The sequence below is a fragment of the Trachypithecus francoisi genome, unplaced genomic scaffold, assembly GCF_009764315.1.
Source record: "Trachypithecus francoisi isolate TF-2019V2 unplaced genomic scaffold, Tfra_2.0 Lachesis_group0, whole genome shotgun sequence".
NCBI classification, from domain to species: domain Eukaryota; kingdom Metazoa; phylum Chordata; class Mammalia; order Primates; family Cercopithecidae; genus Trachypithecus; species Trachypithecus francoisi.
Genome location: NW_022681453.1, coordinates 127,816,218 through 127,839,310, shown reverse-complemented (window position 1 = coordinate 127,839,310; position 23,093 = coordinate 127,816,218). Strand labels below are relative to the sequence as shown.

Sequence of the window (23,093 nt, the reverse complement as noted above, 5' to 3'; positions counted from 1 at the left end):
GGCAATTTAAACCTTAGGTAGATGAGGAAAGCGAGTCTCTAGAGAAGTTAAATAACTTACCACTATTTAGGATTTGAATTCAATTGTCTGATTCTAAAGCCCATAATTTAAATCACTGGACTACTCTGGCTCTAATTACTTAAATATGTCTATTATATATTATTATTTTTAAATAATGCTCCAAATTATATGGCCAGTGTGTTATATTATCATGTATGAAAAATCAGGATTTTTAATCAGTTTTCTTCCTCTCCAAAGGAACAAGATTTGGAAAACATCTATCTCTCATCATATGATTCGGAAAAGGAGGAAAGATGTAGAGGACTGGAGTTCTCTGGATCACTCAATCAGGGGTATAAATGACTTTACCATAATGGTGTAATGCTTGAATTTGCTACTTTAGGTAGCCTCAAAAAGAGTGGTTTTTTTTTTTTTTTTTTTTTCATTTTTGGCATGATATGTATTAGTGATGTTCTCATCAAAAGCAGCACAATTTTAAAAATGAATTTGGCAAAGCTCCAAAACTAAATGGGCATGTAGGATGTATATGGGCACCTTGGCATTGTTACTTATAATAGCTAAGAAAATTTAGGAAGAGAACATGTTTGGAGATTTGCCTTACCAGGAGCAAAGAATATTATGAAGATGTGCTAGTGAAGATACGCTAAAATGCAAAGGGATATTCATGCAGGAATAAACAAAACAATCAGTGGAGCAGAATACAAAGTCTACAACAAGTTCAGTGTACACAGCAGAATGTAGTTATGATAAAAACACATTTTAAATCAGTGTAGTACTATTGATTGCCCATTTGGGAAAAAAAATGCAATTACATCTTTACAGTTCACAAAAAAGTACAGAAGGATTAATGATTTAATGTAACAAATAAACAAAAAAACCGTGCTAATAACTTAACACCAGAAAAATCATGAATAAAATACAAGAGAATTTTTTTTGTGATCTATAACTAGGGAAGACATTTCTAAGCAAAACATAAAACTGCCAAGTCATAAATGAAAGAATTGACAAGTTTACATATAAATAAAAATATTTTCTATAAAGGTCCATTTCTAAAAAGTTAAAATACAGAACAGAGGCTGGAAGAACATATCTGCAATTCATACAATATTCAAAGGAGTAATAACCACAATATGTAAGTTCTCCCACAAATCCAACAATAAAAAGAAAAAAAATTTCAATAGAAAATTGAGCAAAGGATATGGAGAGGCAATTCATTCTTGGAAGATGAAATCAAACTAGGCAGTAAACATAAATTCATAATCTCACTAGCACTCAGGGAAATGCAAATAAGAGCAAGTTACCATTTTCTGTCCATCAAGCTAGCAGAAATTTAAAAGCCTGCTCATGTCTAGTATCCATGAAGATGTGGAGAAAAGGTTACGCGTACACGGTGGTGAAATGTAGATTGACATGATACCCATCAAAAAAATGTTTCTAATACTAGTACTTATTTATTTATTTATTTATTTAATTTTTTAACCTTTGTTTTAGGTTTGGGGGTACATGTGAAGGTTTGTTACATAGGTAAACACTTGTCATGGGGGTTTGTTTTACATGTTGTTTAATCATTCTCCCTGCTCAGGTAGACTCCAGTGTCTGTGTTTTCCTTCTTTGTGCTCATAAGTTCTCATTTAACTTCCATTCATAAGTGAGAACATGCAGTACCCATCAAAGTTAAAAATGTACAAACTACCTGGCCCAGTAATTCATTTCTAAAAACAGTTCTATAGAAATACTTTGCATGTGAATCCAAAGATAGAGTCACGCATCACTTAGGGATGCAGATACATTCTGAGAAATGCATTGCTAGGTGATTTGGCATCATGCAAACATCACAGAATACATGTACACAAACCCAGATATATAGCCTGCCACATATCTAGGCCATATGTGGTATATATGACTATTTCTCCTAGACTACAAACTGGTACAGTGTATTACCGTACTGAGATTGCAGAAATTTCTAACACAATGGTAAGTATTTGTGTATCTAAACATGGAAAAGGCATGGTAAACATACAGTATTATACTCATAATTGCATATGTAGTCTGTTCACTGAAATGTTATGCAGTACATGACTGTATATGTATAATGGTGCTCATTATAACATTTCTTATGATAACAGAATTGGAAACCTAAGAGTTCCTCAATATTAGGATGATAAATATGATACATCACACTATGCAGTCATTAATAAGAATGAGATAGATCTATAAATGGAAAGAGGGTCACTGATTAGTGAAAAACAGGCAAATCTCAGAATAATACATGTAGTGTGATTCTATTCATGAAAGTCTCTCTATATATGTATACGTGTAGAATGTGGAAGAGCAAAATTGAGATTGGCAGGTTGCTGTGTGTGCGTGTATATGGGTGTGTGTGTGTGAGAGAGAGAGTTTTTACTTTTCTGTTTCTCCTAAATTAAGGTATAATTGACAAACTAAAATCTTATATATTTACAATGTACAACAACATGCTTTGCTATATGTAGTATACACTGTGAAATAAAACAAAGTAATATGTTCATCACCTCACATACTTATTTTTTGTGATGAGAACATTTAAAGTCTATTCTCTGAGAAATTTTCAAGCCTACAATACATTATTATTAACTATAGTCACCATATTATATAATAGATCCTCAAAGCTTATCATCCTAACTGAAAATTTGTATCCTTTGACCAGCATGTACCCCTCTCCCTTCTCTCCTCCTTCCCTGCCCCTAGAAACCACCATTCTACTCTCTGCTTCTATGCATTCAGTGAAGTTTTTACTCTTTATACTTTTGTATTGTTTATTTTATTTTTTTTTAACAGTAGTCTCGTTTTTTCTTTTGCAGTGAAAATAGCAGTGACAAGAAGCCCACTGCCTGATTCACATAAGCAAGGCATGCTGCAGGGAAGACGGGGTTCCTATTAGTATTTCCTTTCATGTGCTTACATATGAGTTATAGTTGCTAATCCTTTCCCACAGTTTAGCACCTAGTTAAAAGAAAGGGCTTCAGGCTCTTCCTCTTTCCCTAAGCGGCCTAAGGTAATCTGTGAAAATGGTTCGCTATTCACTTGACCCCGAGAACCCCACGAAATCATGCAAATCAAGAGGTTCCAATCTTCGTGTTCACGTTAAGAACACTTAGAAAACTGTGCAGGCCATCAAGGGTATGCATATTCGAAAAGCCACGAAGTATCTGAAAGATGTCACTTTACAGAAACAGTGCGTACCATTCCAACGTTACAATGGTGGAGTTGGCAGGTGTGCCCGGGCCAAGCAGTGGGGCTGGACACAAAGTCGGTGGCCCAAAAAGAGTGCTGAATTTTTGCTGCACATGCTTAAAAATGCAGAGAGTAATGCTGAACTGAAGGGTTTAGATGTAGATTCTCTGGTCATCAAGCATATCCAAGTGAACAAAGCACCTAAGATGCGCGGACGGACCTACAGAGCTCATGGTCGGATTAACCCATACCTAAGCTCTCCCTGCCACATTGAGATGATCCTTACTGAAAAGGAACAGATTGTTCCTAAACCAGAAGAGGAGGTTGCCCAGCAGAAAAAGATATCCCAGAAGAAACTGAAGAAACAAAAACTTATGGCATGGGAGTAAATTCAGCATTAAAATAAATGTAATTAAAAGGAGGAAAAAAGAAAAAAAAAAAAGAAAGGGCTTTGGAATCAGGTAAGTGTAGATTAAAGGTCTAATAGCAAATTGCTGAACCTTTGGAAGCCTCGGTTTTTCCATCTGGAAAGTGGATTTTTATCTTACAGGACTGTTGCGAGGATTGATGAGCTAACATTCCTAAATCAGGGAGTTTGAAGTCTGGCCCAGGGTAAGAAGTGGATGAATGGTGGCTTTTATTTTGTAACTTTACAAGAACTCTGCAGCACAGTAAGACGTATTTTAGCACTAACTTTTTTTACAGATGGAGAAGTTCAGGCTCAGAGAGGTTAAATGGCTTCTATGAGATCAGACAGGAATTGGACTAGAGTTTGGATCTAATCACCATTTTTCTGACTTCTGGTTCTTTTTCTTAGAAGCCGAATAAATTGAAGGTCACATAACTTTTTCATCAAACGTTGCCAGTTTTTATCTACATTTTGGAGACTATATACTTTCACCTGTGAAATGAAAAAAAAAAACCAAAAAAACAAAAAACCCACCTAATTTGCAGTGGAAATTGGCATTGAGGGAACAAATACAACAATAAAACCTCCACTAGTTCTACATAGCTTCCTATCAAGTGCCTGGCCTCTAATGTAGAAATATCTGTCATTACCAGGACCCTAAGGCAGTGAAAGAGACAGATTCCTACTCCATTCTGATTCAAAAGATCTCTCTCCTCCTAACCTCCCTTCTCACCCCAAGAAGGTTGCCCCATTCTGGAATCTCAGCTTTTCCTTTCAGTTAACAGAATCCTCTGGCCTCCCGCTTGTTTCTGTGTCACCCTGGTACAGCACCTTTTCCTCAGCACCTCTCTCATAGCTTTTCTGTCCTCATTCACCCTTGTTGCTTTTCCCATATTTAGGACTCTCCTAATAACTCAGCCCCAAGGACAGATAATGTGTGGCAATTTATAAAAAAAGAACAGGTAGAGCTTTTAGATACTGCTAGAGATATACAAAAAAATATTAAAATATGCCAGGCGTTATGGTGCATGCCTGTAGTCCCAGCTACTCGGGAGGCTGAAGAGGGAGGATTTCTTGAGCCCAGGAGTTCTGAGCTGCAGTGTGCTATGCTGATCCTGTGCTATGCACTAAGTTAGGCATCGATATGGTGACATTCCTGGAGGCGGAACCATCACATTGCCTAAGGAGGGATGAAATGGCTCAGGTCAGGAGAGTAGGTAAAAACTTTCATACTGATCAGTAGTGGGATTGCACCTGTGAATAGCCACTGTACTTTGGGAAACATAGCAAGACCCCATCCCTAGAAAATAAATAAATATTAATATATAAAACTTAAGAAATCAGTGCTAGGACTGGAGGTTGGTGGATAGCTTAGAGTTTGACCAGGCAGGGCGGAGAGGACCTGGAAAGCGTATATGCCTTTGGAATGATTCAGGCACTCAGAAGAAGTCTACCTAGATGGGCCACAATGTTCAGAGAGAATGGAGACATAAACAGGTAATAGTCTGATCAGACAGCAACATTAGGTGATACAGCAGGAGGTAGGTTCTCAAAGACAAACAGAGGTTCCCAGACTAGGAATTACGTGGAGATTCAGGTGGAAGCATGAGGCAAAAGAGGAAGCAGGTGACTGGCCCTGATCTCTAGGCTGACTGACATTCAGGAACAAGCCTCCAGGGCCTCAGATAATTGGGGCAAACCAAGCAGGATGTGGAGTCAAGCGTACAGTACAACACATGGAGTCAGGACCAGCTCAGGGGTTCTAAGTAGAGGCCTGGTCATAGAAACAAGATAGAAGGGCAGTTGCTAGAAAGTGAGTCCAAGGTCAGAGCATTAAGTACTTAAGATAATGAACTAGGACTTTAAAATTGCTCCTACCTAGACCAACCTTAGGATGAGTTCTAAAACAGGCTGAGCCCTGATTTTTGCCAGGAAGCATTTAAGGAATCCTGTTTCTGTAGTTGGTAGCCAGCTGGGGTATTATACTGAGTGATAAGATCATATAGAAAACATTTTTTAAAGTAATTGAAAGACATCTAACTTATTAAAAATGTTTGCTGTTTTTTCTCCCAGATTTGTTTATTAGAATTTTTATTGGTGAAATTTAATTTTACATTGAGAACATTTAGAGAAGCAGTAACATTCCTTCTGTTTTTTGGTTTGCTTTGTTTTTCAGTAATTATTTTCCAACTATCCCTTTACTATGAAACTATCCTTTCTGTTAAGATCATTTGCTTAAAAGTTATGCTTATGCAGATAGAGGGGAAAATTGCACATTGGTTAATAATAGTTACAAATTATCATTAGCACTATGCAGTTTTAATGAATCATTATCTATTTTAAGTTAATATTTCTGCGATGTGGATCTGACAATCCTATTTTTATAAAATAATCTGACTAATCAGGATGTTCTAATCAGGGCAGAAAATAAAATGCAGAAATTTGGGGTCTTCAGACCTTCCCTTGGCCATGGGACTAAAACTGTGTCTCTAATAAAAGCATTTTGAAAGACCCAGACATCGTTTGAGGTTTCTTTTGGCTGGCCACCAAAAGACCTCAAGGACTTGCTTCCCTTATGGAGACAGTTTTCTTCAAGACTGTGGTCCAGGGAGCCAGCAGGGCAATGCACATGTTTTACAAGGGATTTTGATTTCCATTAAGTCTCCTGCACACTTTTGAGCAAAGGACGGGAGAGGGTATTTTCCATGACGAGATCCATTGAGTTTTTGTGCCAGCTGAAGACTATGAATTAATACTTTTCTGATATTCTTAAAATTAAAACCCCATGAACTAACCATTTTAGGGTATTAAGCTTTGCTTCAAAATGCATTCTCCACAGATGAATCAAAGGGCCTAATGCATTTGCTATTTGGGAATAATAAGGCATGAAATGGGGTCTAGGACTTATATATTTACATAAGAAGAAAGAGCTGGAAAACTTAAGGAAAAACAACAACAGAGGAAGGTGCTACTGTGAGACTTGCTCTGAAAACACAGACATGCCAACTGCTCCTCTTCAAACCACGGCCCAGTCTATGGCAATTGACAAGCACATTTGAAAACCTCAATCCTTTTTTCCCTTGGGTTTCCTAGAACTTCTAGATTTTGACATTCTCCTTGTCTTTGCTGTGTACCCGTGGGAGAAACAAAGAGTGAGAAGAAACAAGGGAAAGGAGAAACATTTGTGTTTTCCAAGTTTTCAGTGTTGATCAGGTATGACCATTGCTATAAGGAAATAGACATTGAGGATTACTACAGCATGAGGGAGCAGGGAAAGGGTTGAAAAACTGTTGGCTACTATGATAACTACCTGCATATGGGATCATTTGTACCCCAAACCTTAGCATCAAGCAATATACCCACATAACAAACCTGCAGATGTACTCCCTGAATCTAAAATAAAACTTGAATTTAAAAAATAAATAAAATGGAAAAGAAAAAGTCAGTATATAGAAACTTTAGAAATAGCAGTCATCTAGTTTTAACTTAAAATTGAGCAGTTTAGATTTTGCCCTGTCTCACACGTTCGTGTGAAGAGACCACCAAACAGGCTTTGTGTAAGCAACATGGCTGTTTATTTCACCTGGGTGCAGGCGGGCTGAGTCCGAAAAGAGAGTCAGCAAGGGGTGGTGGATTATCATTAGTTGTTATAGGTTTTGGGATAGTGGGTCTCACAAAGTACATTCTCAAGGGTGGGGAGAATTACAAATAATCTTCTTAAGGGTGGGGGAGATTACAAAGTACATTGATCAGTTAGGGTGGGGCAGAAACAAATCACAATGGTGGAATGTCACCAGTTAAGGCTGTTTTCACTTCTTTTTTGGATCTTCAGTTGCTTCAGGCCATCTGGATGGATACGTGCAGGTCACAGGGGATATGATGGCTTAGCTTGGGCTCAGAGGCCTGACATGCCCTATGTGAGGAAAAAGTTGCCTAAGTCACGTATAAATGTGCGCAGTTTCTTGCATTCTCCTGTACCACCTGTGGCCCTCATGCCATTTCACTGAAGAATCATGGAATCACACAGCTTTGTAGCTGTGAGCTGAACATCTTAAGATAACTAGGATTTAATATTTTTACACAAAAACATCATTATTGATAGAATCACTTTTATTTGACTTACATCAAAACAAAGTCAGGACTAGAGTCATGCTGTCTGCAGTCCTTGAGTGAACAGAGGCTGTGTCAACATAGGGTCAGCTGCATATGATGGCACACCCAAAGTTATAAAGACATAAACAAGATTAAAAGTTTATTTCTTTTTCAAGTGAAATTATTCTGGAGATAATGAGTCCAGGGTTGATCTGGTGGCTCCATGGTCATTGGGGATTCCAACTCCTTTGTTCTTGCTTCTTTGCCATTTTAAGCTTACCTCATTTCTGAAAATGGCAGTTCTAGCACCAGTCATGTTTGCATTCCAACCAGCGGGAATAAAGAGAAGATGTGTAAGACTGAAGGCAAAAGAGATTCCCAGAAGCTGCCGCAGATCTCTTCCAGCTGCATTTCGAAAGCCATTACTTAAGTGTATGTTGTCGCCTAGCTGCAAGAAAGGCTGGGATTGTATTCTGTATTCTGGGCAGTAATGTGTCCAGCTGAGCACTGGAGTTTTATTAATAAGGAGGAAGGTGAGAATGAATGTCAAAGTAGACAGTTATCAGTCTCTGTCTACATGTCAACTATACTAATATCCATTCTTTACCTTGGTTACTTATTTCTTCACTTTGAACCTTACTAATTTTCTCCTAAATGGAAGTACAGAGCCCTGATACATCAGTTACATTATGTGAAGTCTATAACAATAATAATTAATTGGAAACACAAGAGATAAAAACAGAGATGGTTTCTAACTAAGGAACGAAAAAAGAAAGGGAAAAGGGCCTTTCCATTTTCTCTCTCCCTCTTCTTCACTCTCTAATTCCCCACCACACACACACCTTTATATACATTCTGGCTGTTTTTCACTATTTCTTGGCTAGGGCACCTCACTGTACAGCAGAAAATATGTCACACAATCCAGAGAAGAAAAGAAAGACAGTTACTTGGCTTTTTTGCTCTTTATGAGAGGCCATTTTACAGAAAGGACAACTGGTTTGTTTAGGGAATTAGTGAAGAGGAAGATAGTAGGATATAAAAGGCATCAGCTGAAAGGAAGAAGCAAAATCTTTTTATCACTCTTAAATGAGGAAAGTCAAAAGCCTTCTGAGCTTTTTTGATTAATTTCAAACCCTGCCTTTCATTGGATATTTTTTGCCCTCAATTTTTGGCCATCTGAGACATAAATTATTTTACTGAGATAACCTCTAGAAGTGGTGGGTTTCACCTGTAACACCAACAAAAACAATGCATCAGAAGATTCATTTGTTGTCTAATTCATTTTCAGGGTATACTGAGTTGCCTTACTCAAGGGACTTATCTGGTAACATTTGAGGACAATGTAGGATGGAGACTTTATTGTGTTGGACTTGACAGTAGGATAATATGAGTGAGGTACAACATTATAATATATTAACTTATTAATTAGTTGGATGATGCTAGTACAACGTGGTAGAAAATGACGTACACCAAGAACAGTGGTTCTTTGAGTGTGTAATAATCCATTGAGGAGCTTGTTAAACACATCTGTTCCTAATCCAATCTCTAAAACTCTGATTTAGTACACCTAGGATAGATCCTAGGAATCTAAATTTCTGACAAGCATCCTAGGACGAGGCTTTGAGAGATACTGACCTAGAAATTCAGGTAGCATGAAGACCTTGATACGAGACTCAATGCTACAAGGGTTGGATTTGAGCCGTCTTCACCACTTACTAACTGTGTGATCTTGGACAAGCTATGTAACCTCTGAGCTCACTTTCTTTATTTTTAAAATGAGTGAAAATATAACTAGGATTGTTTTTCAGATTAACTGAAAGAACATATGTGAACACATATAGCACATTGCTTAACACTTGATAAACATGTAAAAAATTCCTCCATCATGTTAGGATCTGAAGGGCTCTAGAGACTATTTATCCAAAAGTTCCGTGGCAAGCAGGCACCTGAAATTTCTACTAAAGCAGCAGGCCTTTTGGTTAAACTATTGTCTTCAGAAAACACCTCTTGCTACCCAGATAAGCCACTTTGAATTACTAATCCTTACCTAGCGCTTTCTGTGGTGTGTTCTGTGGAACAGGGGTCCTGTACGACCTTAAGAGGTGATAGTTTACAAAAAGGATTCATGGTCAAATATTAAACAAAATCAACAAAGTTCCCTTAGTGTAAGACTTCTCTGAGCCTTTAATATGTTAATGCACATTTGAGTCTATAAGAGGGAGGTTTTGTATAAACCCTTTCCAATTATTTTGTTTGTTTTTTTGAGACAGTCTTGCTCTGTCACCCAGGCTGGAGTGCAGTGGCATGATCTCAGCTCACTGCAGCCTCCAGCTCTGGGCTCAAGCGATTCTCCTGCCTCAGCCTCCCAAGTAGCTGGGGTTATAGGCATGCGCCACCATGCCCGGCTAATTTTTGTATTTTTAGTAGAGACAGGATTTTGCCATGTTGTCCAGGCTGGTCTCAAACTCATGGCCTCAAGTGATTCACTGCCTTGGCTTTCCAAAGTGCTGGGACTATAGGCATGATCCAGTGTACCAGCCACATTTTCCAAATTTAATTGAGAAATATGTTTTCATGTAGTATCTCAGGAGGTTTCTGTCTACAGAACACACTGGGAACACAATTACCTATTTCTACATGTGAAAGTTTTAGATTTGCTAGCAGACAGCAGTAAGCTAATGCAGAGAATAGAATGTGGGTTTGTGAGGAAGGAATAGAAAACTTTGTGGGACATTGGATTCAGCCTAGGGAGGAAAGTCCAGGTGAGAAACTCACATCAGCCAAGGATGTCTGAAGGGTGCCAGGGATCCTGGAGGCTGAAGCCCTAAAATGGAGTAAAGAAGACTTGAAAGTCAAAATGCGTTAGTTATAATTTAATATAGTAGTGCTTGTCTGGGAAAACAAGTTCTATGCTTCCTTTCTCTATTCTTATATTTACCTTCACAGCTTCTGACCTGCCTAATTGAGGTTACCTAGGTACTTACAAGGAAAGTTCATTCTTCCCACCACTTTCCCCTGAAAAAGAAATTTAAATTGAGTGTTTAACATATGTCAAGCATTGGGCTTGGAGCTAAGGACTGAAAGACATGCATAAGATGTTGTTTATGCCGGGCGTGGTGGCTCAAGCCTGTAATCCCAGCACTTTGGGAGGCCGAGACGGGCGGATCACGAGGTCAGGAGATCGAGACCATCCTGGCTAACATGGTGAAACCCCGTCTCTACTAAAAAATACAAAAAACTAGCCGGACGAGGTGGTGGGCGCCTGTAGTCCCAGCTACTCGGGAGGCTGAGGCAGGAGAATGGCGTAAACCCGGGAGGTGGAGCTTGCAGTGAGCTGAGATCCGGCCACTGCACCACTCCAGCCTGGGAGACAGAGCGAGACTCTGTCTCAAAAAAAAAAAAAAAAAAAAAAAAAAAAGATGTTGTTTATGTCCTGGAAGATCAACAGTGCAGTCAGAAGGAAATATAGGTGAAACGATGCATACAACCATGTGGTAATGTTAATTAAGTTATGCATACCACTTAATAGTGAATGAGGGACAGTGCTTCTACGATTAGAGATGTCAGGAAAATTTCACATACAAAGTTATGGTTTGATATGGTTTGGCTGTGTTACCACCCAAATCTCAACTTGAATTCCCACATGTTGTGGGAGGGACCCGGTGGGAGGTAATTGAATCATGAGGGCAGGTTTTTCCCATGCTGTTCTCGTGGTGGTGAATAAGTCTCATGAAATCTGATGTTTTAAAAATGGGAGTTTCCCTGAACAAGCTCTCTCTTTGCCTGCTGCTATCCATGTAAGACGTGACTTGCTCCTCCTTGCCTTCTGCCATAATTATGAGGCCTCCCCAGCCACGTGGAACTGTAAGTCCATTAAACACTTTTTCCTGTACAAATTACCCAGTCTCGGGTATGTCCTTATCAGCAGTGTAAAAATGGACTAATATATGGTTGAACCAATCCTTGAGGAAATAAGGCTTGACTGCAATGCAAAGATTTAGAAACATGCAGGAGAATAGAGTCCTAGAGTACAGAACCTCAGCTAGAAGCAGGGAGCACATATATTATTTGATGGGAGCATGTTGTCATTTTATGAGGCGAAGCTCTAAGGGTAAATTCTCAAAACAATGACATTAAATTCTCCCTGTAATTGAGAAACATTTTCCATCCATGACACAGTGACATTAATGAAGAAGTCAGCACTTAATATAGTATCCATAGGGGAATCTAATGTGCTTGTGGTCACCCTGATGGATTCCCTCTCAGGTGAGTCTTCTAGGGAACTCACATAGTCACTGCTGAGTCTTGAGTTCATTGCCTGTGCCCCTTGCTTAGGCTGGTTCTTGAATCGGAATGCCCATCTATTTGCATTTGAAACCAGTCATCCTTCAAGGAGAAGTATGAATCTCACGGACACTCAGTGTGAAACTTTCTCTGTAGTCCAAAGTGTCATCTTTTCTCTGTTTATGGGCTAAAGACAACATAGACACACCATTCAACTCATGCACTGGAGTTGCATCTTATGTGGGAATTATCCCAGAACATTTCTTAAATTGTTGTGTGAATGGATATGGTCAGATCACTTTGAAGTTCGAAAACCAAGAACTAGTTACTTGGGTTTTTTCCTACTTTTTTTTCTGTCTCTCTTTCCTGAAGCAGGGGCAATGAAGGTTTCAATTTACCTATAGATTGACAAACAGAGAAAATGGGAATTAAATGAAATATGAGGCCAAGGGGCCTGTCCAGCCTCTCTGGATTCTGCTTTTATTCCTGGTTCATTGGTTAGTTTAGGAAGAGAATAATCTACATCAGTTAGAAGTATGAATCGACTTTCCTAGGCAAAAATGGCTACTCAATGGACTTTCAAAGACAAAGTAGCTACTCAGTTTGAAGGCAACCAGATAGAGAAGCCATCTCTGCTTCAGAACAAGCGTCCCTGGTAAACAACTACTTCTTATGTGCAAGGCTCTATATATTCGAATATATTTAAAAAGAAAAAAGTAGAATTAGATGAAATAAAGCTATTTTCCCCAAAACTCAGGAAATAGGAGTTTAAAAGTGTGTGTACATAAAACAGAGATGAGTCTCCAGGCCTATTAATTATATTAAGTTCTGACAGGAAAAAAAAAAAAAAAAGCTATGCTGTTAGAGAAATAATGTTAAGAGCTACTAATGTGTATGCCTCCAGTGACAAAATATAAAAGAGAAAAGCAGAGCACTTATTCCTTCCAACTGCTATGGCTTTAGGCAAAACTTTGGCCACAAGGTCTGCTGCCTTCTAGCTGATTTTCTTATTTAAACAATTGCACTAAATTCTGGGTAAATTAATTTTCCCTCAAAGTGAAAAGTTCTTTTAATAATTCCTTGAGTGTTCACATCATTGTCATTAATGGGCTTTGTTCTGTTCACTGTAGGATAACTTCTTTATATACTTGTCTTTTCAAAAGCTTTCTTCCAATGAATAGACATCATAGTAAGTCACTTGAAAAATCTCCCGTAAATATGGATTTTTTTTCAACATTATCAGCCATTGTCTCATAATTTCTTTAAAAAAAATAATTCTGACTTAGAATTACAGAAACCCTAGTCATGAATACCAGGTCAAATTCTATACTTGTAGCTTGCAAAAGCAGTTTGATAATAAATACAAAGCTTATTATAGTTAAAAACATTAATATGTTAGCATTTTAAAGAATTTATTTTTAAGCACATTTTATTCTCTGTACTTCGAAGTTTAATGATACAAAATAAAAAATATAAAGAGCTAAAAGTTCAAGGAAATGGTACCTCTGGAGACCATATTCCTGAAAAACCTTTGTTTTTTTTTTTCAATTATCAAGTAAAGGATGCAGAGAATAGTGTTTAAATGTGTGACTCCAATGAGTTACACACGTGGAAGAGTCAATCTCTTTGTTCTTCCACTTACTAGATGTGTGACTTTGTTTTTCTAATCTATAAATTGGGGATAACAGCAACTACATAAAGGACTTTTATGAAAATGAAATGAGGTAGCCCATCTAAAGTGCCTAGAACAGTGTCTTAAACCTATCAAGATGGCTATATTATTATTATTGTTTTTCTATTATTGTGGCACTATATGGAACTTAAAACCAGGCAACCTAGCAATTCCAGGAATGACAATTTGGAAATTTTCTTTTTTGTGGGGCCCAAAGGAACAATTTTCAGGGATAATAGTTCTTATATTTGGGTGGACCAGGTATGAACACAGCTTTTCCAGAAGAGAGATGTGATTGGATATTATTTTATGTCTTCCAAGAGTCTGGCCAGCCATGCAGGGCAGGTCACCAAATCATCAAGTGAATTAAGAATAAATCGAGAGATAGACAGGCGTGGGCACAGTGGCTCACACCTATAATCCCAGTACTTTGGGAGGCCAAGGTGGGCAGATCACTTGAGGTCAGGAGTTCAAGACCAGCCTGGCCAACATAGTGAAACCTCGTCTCTACTAAAAATATAAAAATTAGCCGGGCGTGGTGGCATGCACCTGTAATCCCACCTACTTGGGAGGCTGAGGCACAAGAATCGCTTGAACCTGGGAGGCGGAGGTTGCAGTGATCCAAGATCACACCACTGGACTCAAGCCTGGGTGACACAGTGAGACTCTGTTTTTAAAAAAAAGAGGCTGAGCGCAGTGGCTCACACCTGTAATCCCAGCACTTTGGGAGGCCACGGCGGGCAGATCATGAAGTCAGGAGATTGAGACTATCCTGGCTAACACCATGAAACCCTGTCTCTACTCAAAGCACAAAAAATTAGCCAGGCGTGGTGGCAGGTGCCTGTAGTCCCAGCTACTCAGGAGGCTGAGGCAGGAGAATGGTGTCTACCCAGGAGGGAGAGCTTGCAGTGAGCCGAGATCACGCCACCGCACTCCAGCCTGGGTGACAGAGCAAGATTCCATCTCAAAAATAAATAAATAAATAAAAATAAAATAAATTTTACAGTCTACTAATCAGGTGTGTCAAAACATGTTTTCTATGGGCCAAAGTGCTGGGATTACAGGCCTGAGCCACCGTGTCTGGTCAGATAGTGTTATGTTCTTAGAAGAGGCACCAGAGAGTTCATTCACTCTCTCTTCTCTGTATGAGGACATAGTGAAAAGGCCATCTGCAAAGCAGGAAGAGAGAACTCACCAAAACCTGAATCAACCTACACCTTGATCTTAGACTTCCCAGCCTCAAGAATTATGAGAAAATAAGTTTGTGTTGCTTAAGCAGTCTAGTATTTTGTTAGGGCAACCTAAGCAGACCAATATACTCACCAAGGATTTTGGAAACTTGGCATCAAGAGTTGAGGGGAGAACTCATTCTCCAATTCATTTTAAACATCTAGCACGATTGCTTTCTTCCCCCGCCCTTTTACTTTCTCTAGTCTGGACAATCTCTCTTTAGCCTCTGGAATGACAATCTCTCTTTAGACTCTGGAATGAGATGGTATGTCTCCTCTCCTCTCCTCTCCTCTCCTCTCCACTCCTCTCCTCTCCTCTTTTTTCCAACTTACTTACTCATTTGCAGTAGTTTTCTTCTTCTTCTCCTCCTCCTCCTCCTCCTCCTCTTCCTCCTCCTCCTCCTCCTCCTCCTCCTCCTCCTCCTCCTTCTTCTTCTTCTCTTCTTCTTCTTCTTCTTCTTCTTCTCCTTCTTCTCCTCCTTCTCCTCCTCCTCCTCCTTCTTCCTCCTCCTCCTCTTCTTCCTCCTCCTCCTCTTCTTCCTCCTCCTCCTCCTCGTCTTCCTCCTCCTCCTCTCTCCTCCTCCTCCTCCTCCTTCTTCTTTCTTCTTTCTTCTTTTCTTCTTCTTTCTTCTTTTCTTCTTCTTTCTTCTTTCTTCTTTCTTCTTCTTCTTCTTCTTCTTCTTCTTCTTCTTCTTCTTCTTCTTTTCTTAGAAAGTGTCTTGCTTATTGCCTTGGTTGGTCTCAAACTCCTGGTTCCTGGGTTCAAGTGATCCTCCTGCCTTGGCCTCTCAAATGCTAGGATTATAGACATGAGCCACTGCACTGGCCTAATTACTTTTTAATGGATAAATTATATGTCCTGAATCCTTAAGATTAGATTTTTGAAATTCTTTAACCTCAGATTTTACAGATAAAAAGCTTTGTGTTTCATTATGAAGCCATCGGAGAAATGTGACTCCCTACATATTTGATGATATTAAGGAATTATTTAATATTTAAGTGTGGTAAGAATATTGTGATCATATTTAAAAGATGAGCCTCTTCCAATTAATACATCGTGTACAACAAAAAGATTGATGTAGAAAGAGGGAGTCCAAAAATCCTTTGTCTTTTGGAGAAATATGCTAAATATTTGTGGGTGAAATGATATGATGTCTGGGATTTGCTTTCAAAACTTCAAGACAGAAGGGGAGTGTTAGGTAGGTATAGATAAATGAGGATTGGCTTTGAGTTAATGGTTAAATGGGGTGCTACATATATAGGAACTAATTATATTAGTTTCTCTGCTTTTGTATTTGTTTGAGAATTTTCTTTATAAATATGTTCTAAAAAATGAGTTCTAAGAACCTGTTATGGCAATCAGAAAACAAGAACTGACTGTCTTTGTATTCTGCATTCTTTTAGGTATTTTCCTCCTTTCCTGAAATAATGTGTAGTCCTGACCAAGTGAGAAGAACCATAAGGTAAAATCAGATTCTTGAAAGGAGGAAATCTTGTTACTATCTCAAATTTTCATCCTGTTGCACAAACCAACTACCCAATCTAGGGTTTGCATATGGATACATTTAATGAATAAAAATATGAATCACTGATATTTTCTTAATATCTTTTGGTTATTTATTCACCATGTTAGAGGTGCTAGTGATGTGAAAAGTTAGGAACTGCTAAAATATTTTATAAGCTGGAGGAAGGTTTTTTTTTTTTTTATCAACCAGTTTATTTTAAGTCAACAGATTTGGGGTTAAGGGTGGATTTATTAATCTGTTCTTACACTGCTATAAAGAACTACCTGAGACTGGGTAATTTATGAAAAAAAGAGGTTTAATTGACTTACAGTTCCGTAGGCTGTACAGGAAGCATGGCTGGGAGGCTTCAGGAAACTTATAATCATGGTGGAAGGTGAAGAGGAAGGAAGTACATGTTCACATGGTGACAGGATCTAGAGAGAGGGAGAAGAGGGAAGTGCTACACACTTTTAAACAACCAGGTCTCGTGAGAACTCACTCACTATTATGAGAACAGTGAGGGGGAAGTCCACCCCCATGATTCAATCACCTCTCATCAGGCCCCACGTTCAATGCATGGGGATTACAATTCAAGATAAGATTTGCGTGGGCACACAGAGCCAAACCATACTAGTTGGGTAAAGATTTCACTATATGAGGTATTCTGTACAGTTTAGCTAATGGAAAATGTTTACCAAATTATCTCCTCCATTGCTAAGAGTTTGTGGTAGTTGATCTAACTATACTCTGGAAAATATAAGGAGACCCTGTAAGAGAATGAAGGTTGAGAGCGTGAAGCATAGAATCAAAATAAAGTATTAGCCATGTTCAGGCTGACACTGAAAATGGCAAAGGCAGCTAATGTGCAGAATGTAGAAGATTCAGCAGTGTGGCTGATTTCTGCCTGATTTGTCCTTTCATGGGAGAAATTTTATTCATGAAACCTTTATTGAGTACCTATGCAGGGCGAGGCACTAAACATGAGAAATCAAATGATACATAGACCCCAACTTGGAGCTCAGTATTGTAGGAAGCTGGGGGTACAGCTTGGACTACCTCAGATTTTTATTCTCTCCTACCCTCACTCTTGTAGCATATATTCATAGCTATTAAGATCAGGGGTAAAAAAAATCCTGTAAAACTTTATTTATATTTAGTATGAACCATTTAGATACACATAGATTTAGTCTCCTTAATGACAAAGAATAGTGATAATGAACCACGATGGGATAAAATAATTAAGTGCATTACTTATCTTTGATAACTTTGAAATTCAGAGCTAGGTGTGGGGAAGAAGGTGTTTTCCTTCTTAATTCATTTATTCTGCCACTCATTTCTTCTTTTCTTTATCCCTGTCTACCTGCTAGAGTCACAGTGAGAATTATTTTAATTTCTAAAAGGCACTTCTGTGGGAGAGAAAAAATAGTTACAGTGGAAATAAATGTTGGAACCGGCAGCATGCCCTCTCTGAAGGACACTGAAGTAGCTAATAGTTCCCCTAAGAGATTACCAGTGGAGTGGTCCTACATGAAAGAAAGGTGGCATGAAAGATCATTACTTCAGTTATTATTAATGGATTGCTATTCCCACAAAGATCATCTGGGGAATGGTTCTGATTGGTTGGCTGGTACCATCAAAGGTAGTTTGTTTAGCTGTGTGACTAATGCCACTGTTTTCAAGGTCTGTTCATGGTACTTCAATTAGATGGAGGCTGTGGTAGTTAGAGAAGGCTTCTTGAACTCTTTGCTGAGTTTCAGGAAAGGAAAACTTTTCCATTAACTGTGAAGTTGAAAGAAAAATTCTATAATGTATTTCTTAACCAGATTAGAAACCAGAACCCTGGTAGGCTTTTGTTTAGCTATTTTGCTGAGAGTGTTCTGCTAAGGCCATGCAAAGAATGAATAATTCACATTGAAAACCTTAGCATTTTGCTTAAAAGCCTTATTTTCATTTTTGGAAAAAGTGACAGCAAGAATTAGTACCGGCACTTCTGTTTCAATAATGGTGGTGATGTTTAAATGACAACAAATACATAATTGGACTTACATGCACATTTATGGACACAAAAATGTCATTACCTATTTTGGTGGAACATTTTACACTTACTCTATATACAAGAAAAATCAGCTTAAGTTGTTTTTATCTATAAGCGATGAATCAATGTGAGAAACCCTTGTGGCATTCATACTTTGAGAAAAATATACACTTTTTTCATTCCCTGATTTTGAAAGGATGATATTGTTTATTTTAAATAAGACCCTCAATGAGCCCTCCTAGAATAAATGGTAACCCATTTTCATAACATTCCTAAAGGTCTTTTGAAGATCAATACTTCGACTCCTCCCTAATTAGAGGATAGAGACAAACTCTTGCATAATAATTCTTTGCTCAGTTGATTGAGCTGAAATTTTGTGAATATTAGAGGGTGTGAGATTTAATATTTTATGATGAGAACAGGGAAAAGGAATTAGGAAGTTTAATGTTGTAGGAATAATGGAGGCACCGGCTGATACTATCTTGGGTACTAACTGTTTTACCCATGGAAAGCAAAGGACAGATAAAAATAATATAAAACAATGAAGTGAAAAGAACTACTCTTCTCCCAACTACTGCATAGATTTCCATTTTTAAAGTAAGAATAAATTTAGTTATAAATGGTTATGGGCTCAAAGACTTGCTGTGAAATTCTGGTTTACTCAACCCTAATGATAGGACTGAGTCTTTCCATGCCACCTCTGAGTTTCTGAGACGGATAAGCATTACAAATACTCCTATCACTTTTGATCTGCCAGTCTCCTGGCATTATTGTGTATATTCTATTTGCTAACTTGAATTAAGTTTCTTTTAAAAATATGGTGACTTAAAAGGATGTTTTCCCAGATGTTGGATAAAGATAATAGGTATTGCTAACCTTAGAGGTTATACATGCATGATATTTCAGAGTGACCATTAAACACTGCTGTTTCTCCTAGAGACAATTTTAGTTCATCTATTAGTTGGGACGTATGATTAAACTCTGTAAGTAAAATATATAAAACGACTAGCAATAGAAATGCTAAGGTGAACTATCCTGTCTTTAGCATCTGTATAGCATGAATCCATTTTTTCCCCTCTTGCAGTGGCTCAGTAAGAATGTGGTGGCTGCTGCCATTTGTTACCATTTGTTACCATTTGCCATTTCTCTGTTTCTTTTTCAGCCTCAGGTTATTCTCCATCCTCGTTTGTTGACCAGGTTGCTTCATAACTCACAAGCCCTCAGTGGTTCCCACAACTCACATTTCTCCAAAAGCTGGTTCAGTACAATTTGTGATAATCTTGGGTTTTGACCATGAATGCGAGCTGTCTCAAGTGCAGTCTACAGTAGACCACTGGCATTTTTTGTCTCTGATATTCTGGCTTACTATTCCTCTCCAAGTGTACCCCTACTTGGTCATTTAGTGCCTGCCTGCACTAAATGTATTTCTTTCTTTTTTTTTTTTTTAAGTCAAATCTAACCAGAAGAAAGAAAATGTTAAACTCACACTATTGTCTAAATCAAATATATTGTTTCAAGGGTTGTATCTCTCAGCCACATCTACATATACTAGCTGACATAAGTTTTAGATAAAATTATTCTTTTGGGTAGAATTTTAGATCTCAAAAAGCATAGTGGAAAAGTTTCTCGGGTGAGGGAATGAAGGTGCAATGAGTCAAGGGGTCTTGTCTAGCATCTTGGAAAATACTCTCAGTCTCTTACTTTGCTTACTTATAAGATTAGTTCTGGTGAAGTCTAACTCCGCTTCTCCAAACCATCTCTCTCTCTCCACCTTTATAGTGAAGATCAGGGAAACCTCCACTAAGAAGCTTTTCTTGATTAGTCTCACTATGCTTGAGCTAGCCTGTTTAAATTCTGGCCTACTGTTATCAGGCTGTTTAAGACCTCTGACGGACTGGGCACTCCCACTTTTATAGGCCCTACCCCACATCATATCACATCAAAATGCACCAATATTCCATATTAATTATGTATAGATTTTTTACTGTAAAAATAATTTGAAAGAATTTTTATCCTTTTATATCCAAAATTATTTGGTTATGTATAACTCAAGATTGATTATAATTTCTTGGTAATTGTTTTGCATCCTCAGAAATTTTTGTGATGTGAAAATATACCTTACATTTTTTAATGTAATGAATTTTTATGAATATTAAATGTCATAGGTAATAAGACATGAATGGAGCAGTTTATGGAAATTTAATTAAATACATTCATTTATTTTAAAAGTTTTTTTCTATTTTGTACTAATTTTTGTTCAGATCTCAAACATAAATTCATGGAAAAATGTAAATTCATGAAAAGCTCATAGACATGTATTTTAGTGACTTCTATGTGTCAGGCATTGTTCTGGCTGCTAGAATTAGAGTTGAAAAGACAAAGTGCCTGCCTTAAAGAGTGCAAGACATGAAGATATTTGAGTAAATAATACCAAAGCAGTGTGATAAGAATGCTAATAAAAATAGAATTAGGAGCACATAGATGTCTGTGACCAACCAAGTCCTCAGAAGAGATGACTTTTGAACATAGAGATAACTGACTTCAGTCACTGCTAGATTGAAGAGTCTTTAGATCATGATATTTCAAGGAGGATTGTCTCATGGATTATTTTCACATTCTATTTCTTAACTAACACAATTTTGGGTTCTTGAGTTCTTACTATAGAAATCTGAAACATTTACCACAATGAGTCTGACATAATTTCCAACTCATGAGGCCACCCTTTGTTTTCAGGTGCCTCCCCTTCTATTACGGTGATAGAATATGAACAGCAGAATGATTCAGTTGCATGTGATCTTCACAGAGAGCCTTCGAGGTCAGAGTTATCATAATCCTGTTTTATAGGTGAGGAAATAAAAACTAAAAGATGGTAAGTTGTTTGCCTAAAATTAGGCAGTTAGTCAAGTGGCAGAGCTGGGATTCGGTTGCCCATCTGTTTGGCCTCACAGGCTGTAAGCCTCACCACTCTATAGATTGGGACACTGAATAGCACTTTGCCAAATGCATTCCTGTGGCTCTAGGTAACTGTATGTGTTCATTTTCTCATTAATTTTCTTTTCTGATGAGGAAGTATAAAAGGAGGGGGAAAAAAACCCAACCTTCTCTATGCCTAAGAAAAGGTAAAAACTTATATCAGGAAAAGGTAACTCAGAAAAGGAAAAATATTGAGCATAAAATCATCCCCCCAATACTTCCAGCCTTTCCCTTAGCTTCTTTCATAAGGTGATAAGCATTTCCATCCCCACTCCACATTTTTGCCTACCTTAGCAAAAAATATTTTGCTTTTTCCATAATTTTTGGTGAGGGAAGATTCATCAGAATAAAAAGAACTATGGTATTTATTATACGTGAATGAATTTTAGAATGGTAGTTAAACAGAACAATAGAAGTATTCATATTATAATAACCATTTCTAATGATCCAATTATAAGATTTTGTTAGAAGTTGATAGTAGAACTCACACAAACACTGAGTGAAAGGTACTAATAGCAAAAATTCTTCAGAGCCATGAAGATTAGTCTTTGCTGTAAGTTAGGATAATATTCTGTTAGAAGAATTCTGACTTTAGTATTGTGTAAACTGTTTTCTTAATACATATCTACCCTCTGCCTAGGTGATAGTCACGAAATAAGGCATAGATAATGCATTTAGTAACACTGAGCTGAATCATGCAAAACATAATTTGTGTGCAATTTCAGGAGTATAAAATAAAAGTTGTTTTAAATATCATAAAAAGCAACCATAAAAATAAAGCATTCTAATCAGAGGGAAGAAATTCAAAAGCTTGTGTCAAAAAGGAAAACAATTTACTTGTGCTGGTACTCTTAATAAGTGCCCCAAAGCGTTCCAGTGCTGTTACATTCTCTAATGATATTACTGTATGTGGCACATCTCATCTAATCTGTTAGTAAAATCCTAAAGTCACTTATGTCAGTCTCTAATGCAAGCCAAATGAGTCTTTCCAGTAATAAGAAGCTTCGCAGAATTAGTTTTCGTTTTGCAGAAAATTGCCATTGGGGCTGGCACTTTTATCTAAAAATTTCACTCGTGCATAAGCAAAAAACTCATATATTATTTGGTTACATTCCATCAGTATGAGAAATAACATTGTGAGAATTCTATGCATGCTAATGATATATAGAAATCCACCTGCTTTCAGATAAAATGAGTTTAATTTTCTGTTGCCCACTGCCTGGTTGGCCTTTCATAAATTACTTATGCACAGCTATTATTAAAATAGAGGGAAAGCAAATTAGAAAGTCCTCCTATCTCTCCACTGGATTTAGCCAAGGCAGGGCTGTGACAGCTAGAGTCAGCGTTTTTGAAAAAATTCTGCTCTCTTGAAAAATTTTGCATCTCTATACAATTCTATACCACTGTTGTAAACGTTCTGACCTGCCTTCTTACCAAATTAACCTAAATCCTTTCTATTTTTCAACATTAATGGAATCCTCTAGAGTCCTGCTGATATATATTAAAATATATTTATTGGTTAATTTGAATTCCAGCATTTTGTACCTCATTTCCAGACTCCTGTTATATCTGAACAGCCTCGAGCTTTAGCATTTAAAACTTATAAATTAAGATACATATAGTACCTCTTACAATTATCAGATCAAAACAACTTGACTTT

General features: G+C 37.7%; 1 long non-coding RNA gene and 1 pseudogene across 1 annotated transcript in view; both read left to right on the top strand.

The window, feature by feature from the left end:
• Nucleotides 1-2,672: 2,672 nt before the first annotated feature.
• On the top strand, nucleotides 2,673-3,653 carry LOC117083780 (annotated as a pseudogene).
• A 2-nt stretch (nucleotides 3,654-3,655) lies between these two features.
• The window catches only part of LOC117083781, a 55,027-nt gene continuing 35,589 nt past the window's right edge, over nucleotides 3,656-23,093 (top strand). Inside the window, exons 1-4 of the long non-coding RNA XR_004437211.1 lie at nucleotides 3,656-3,695; nucleotides 3,785-3,846; nucleotides 16,325-16,383; nucleotides 21,194-21,304. This is a non-coding gene — a long non-coding RNA (uncharacterized LOC117083781). The remainder of the gene's footprint in view (nucleotides 3,696-3,784; nucleotides 3,847-16,324; nucleotides 16,384-21,193; nucleotides 21,305-23,093) is intronic.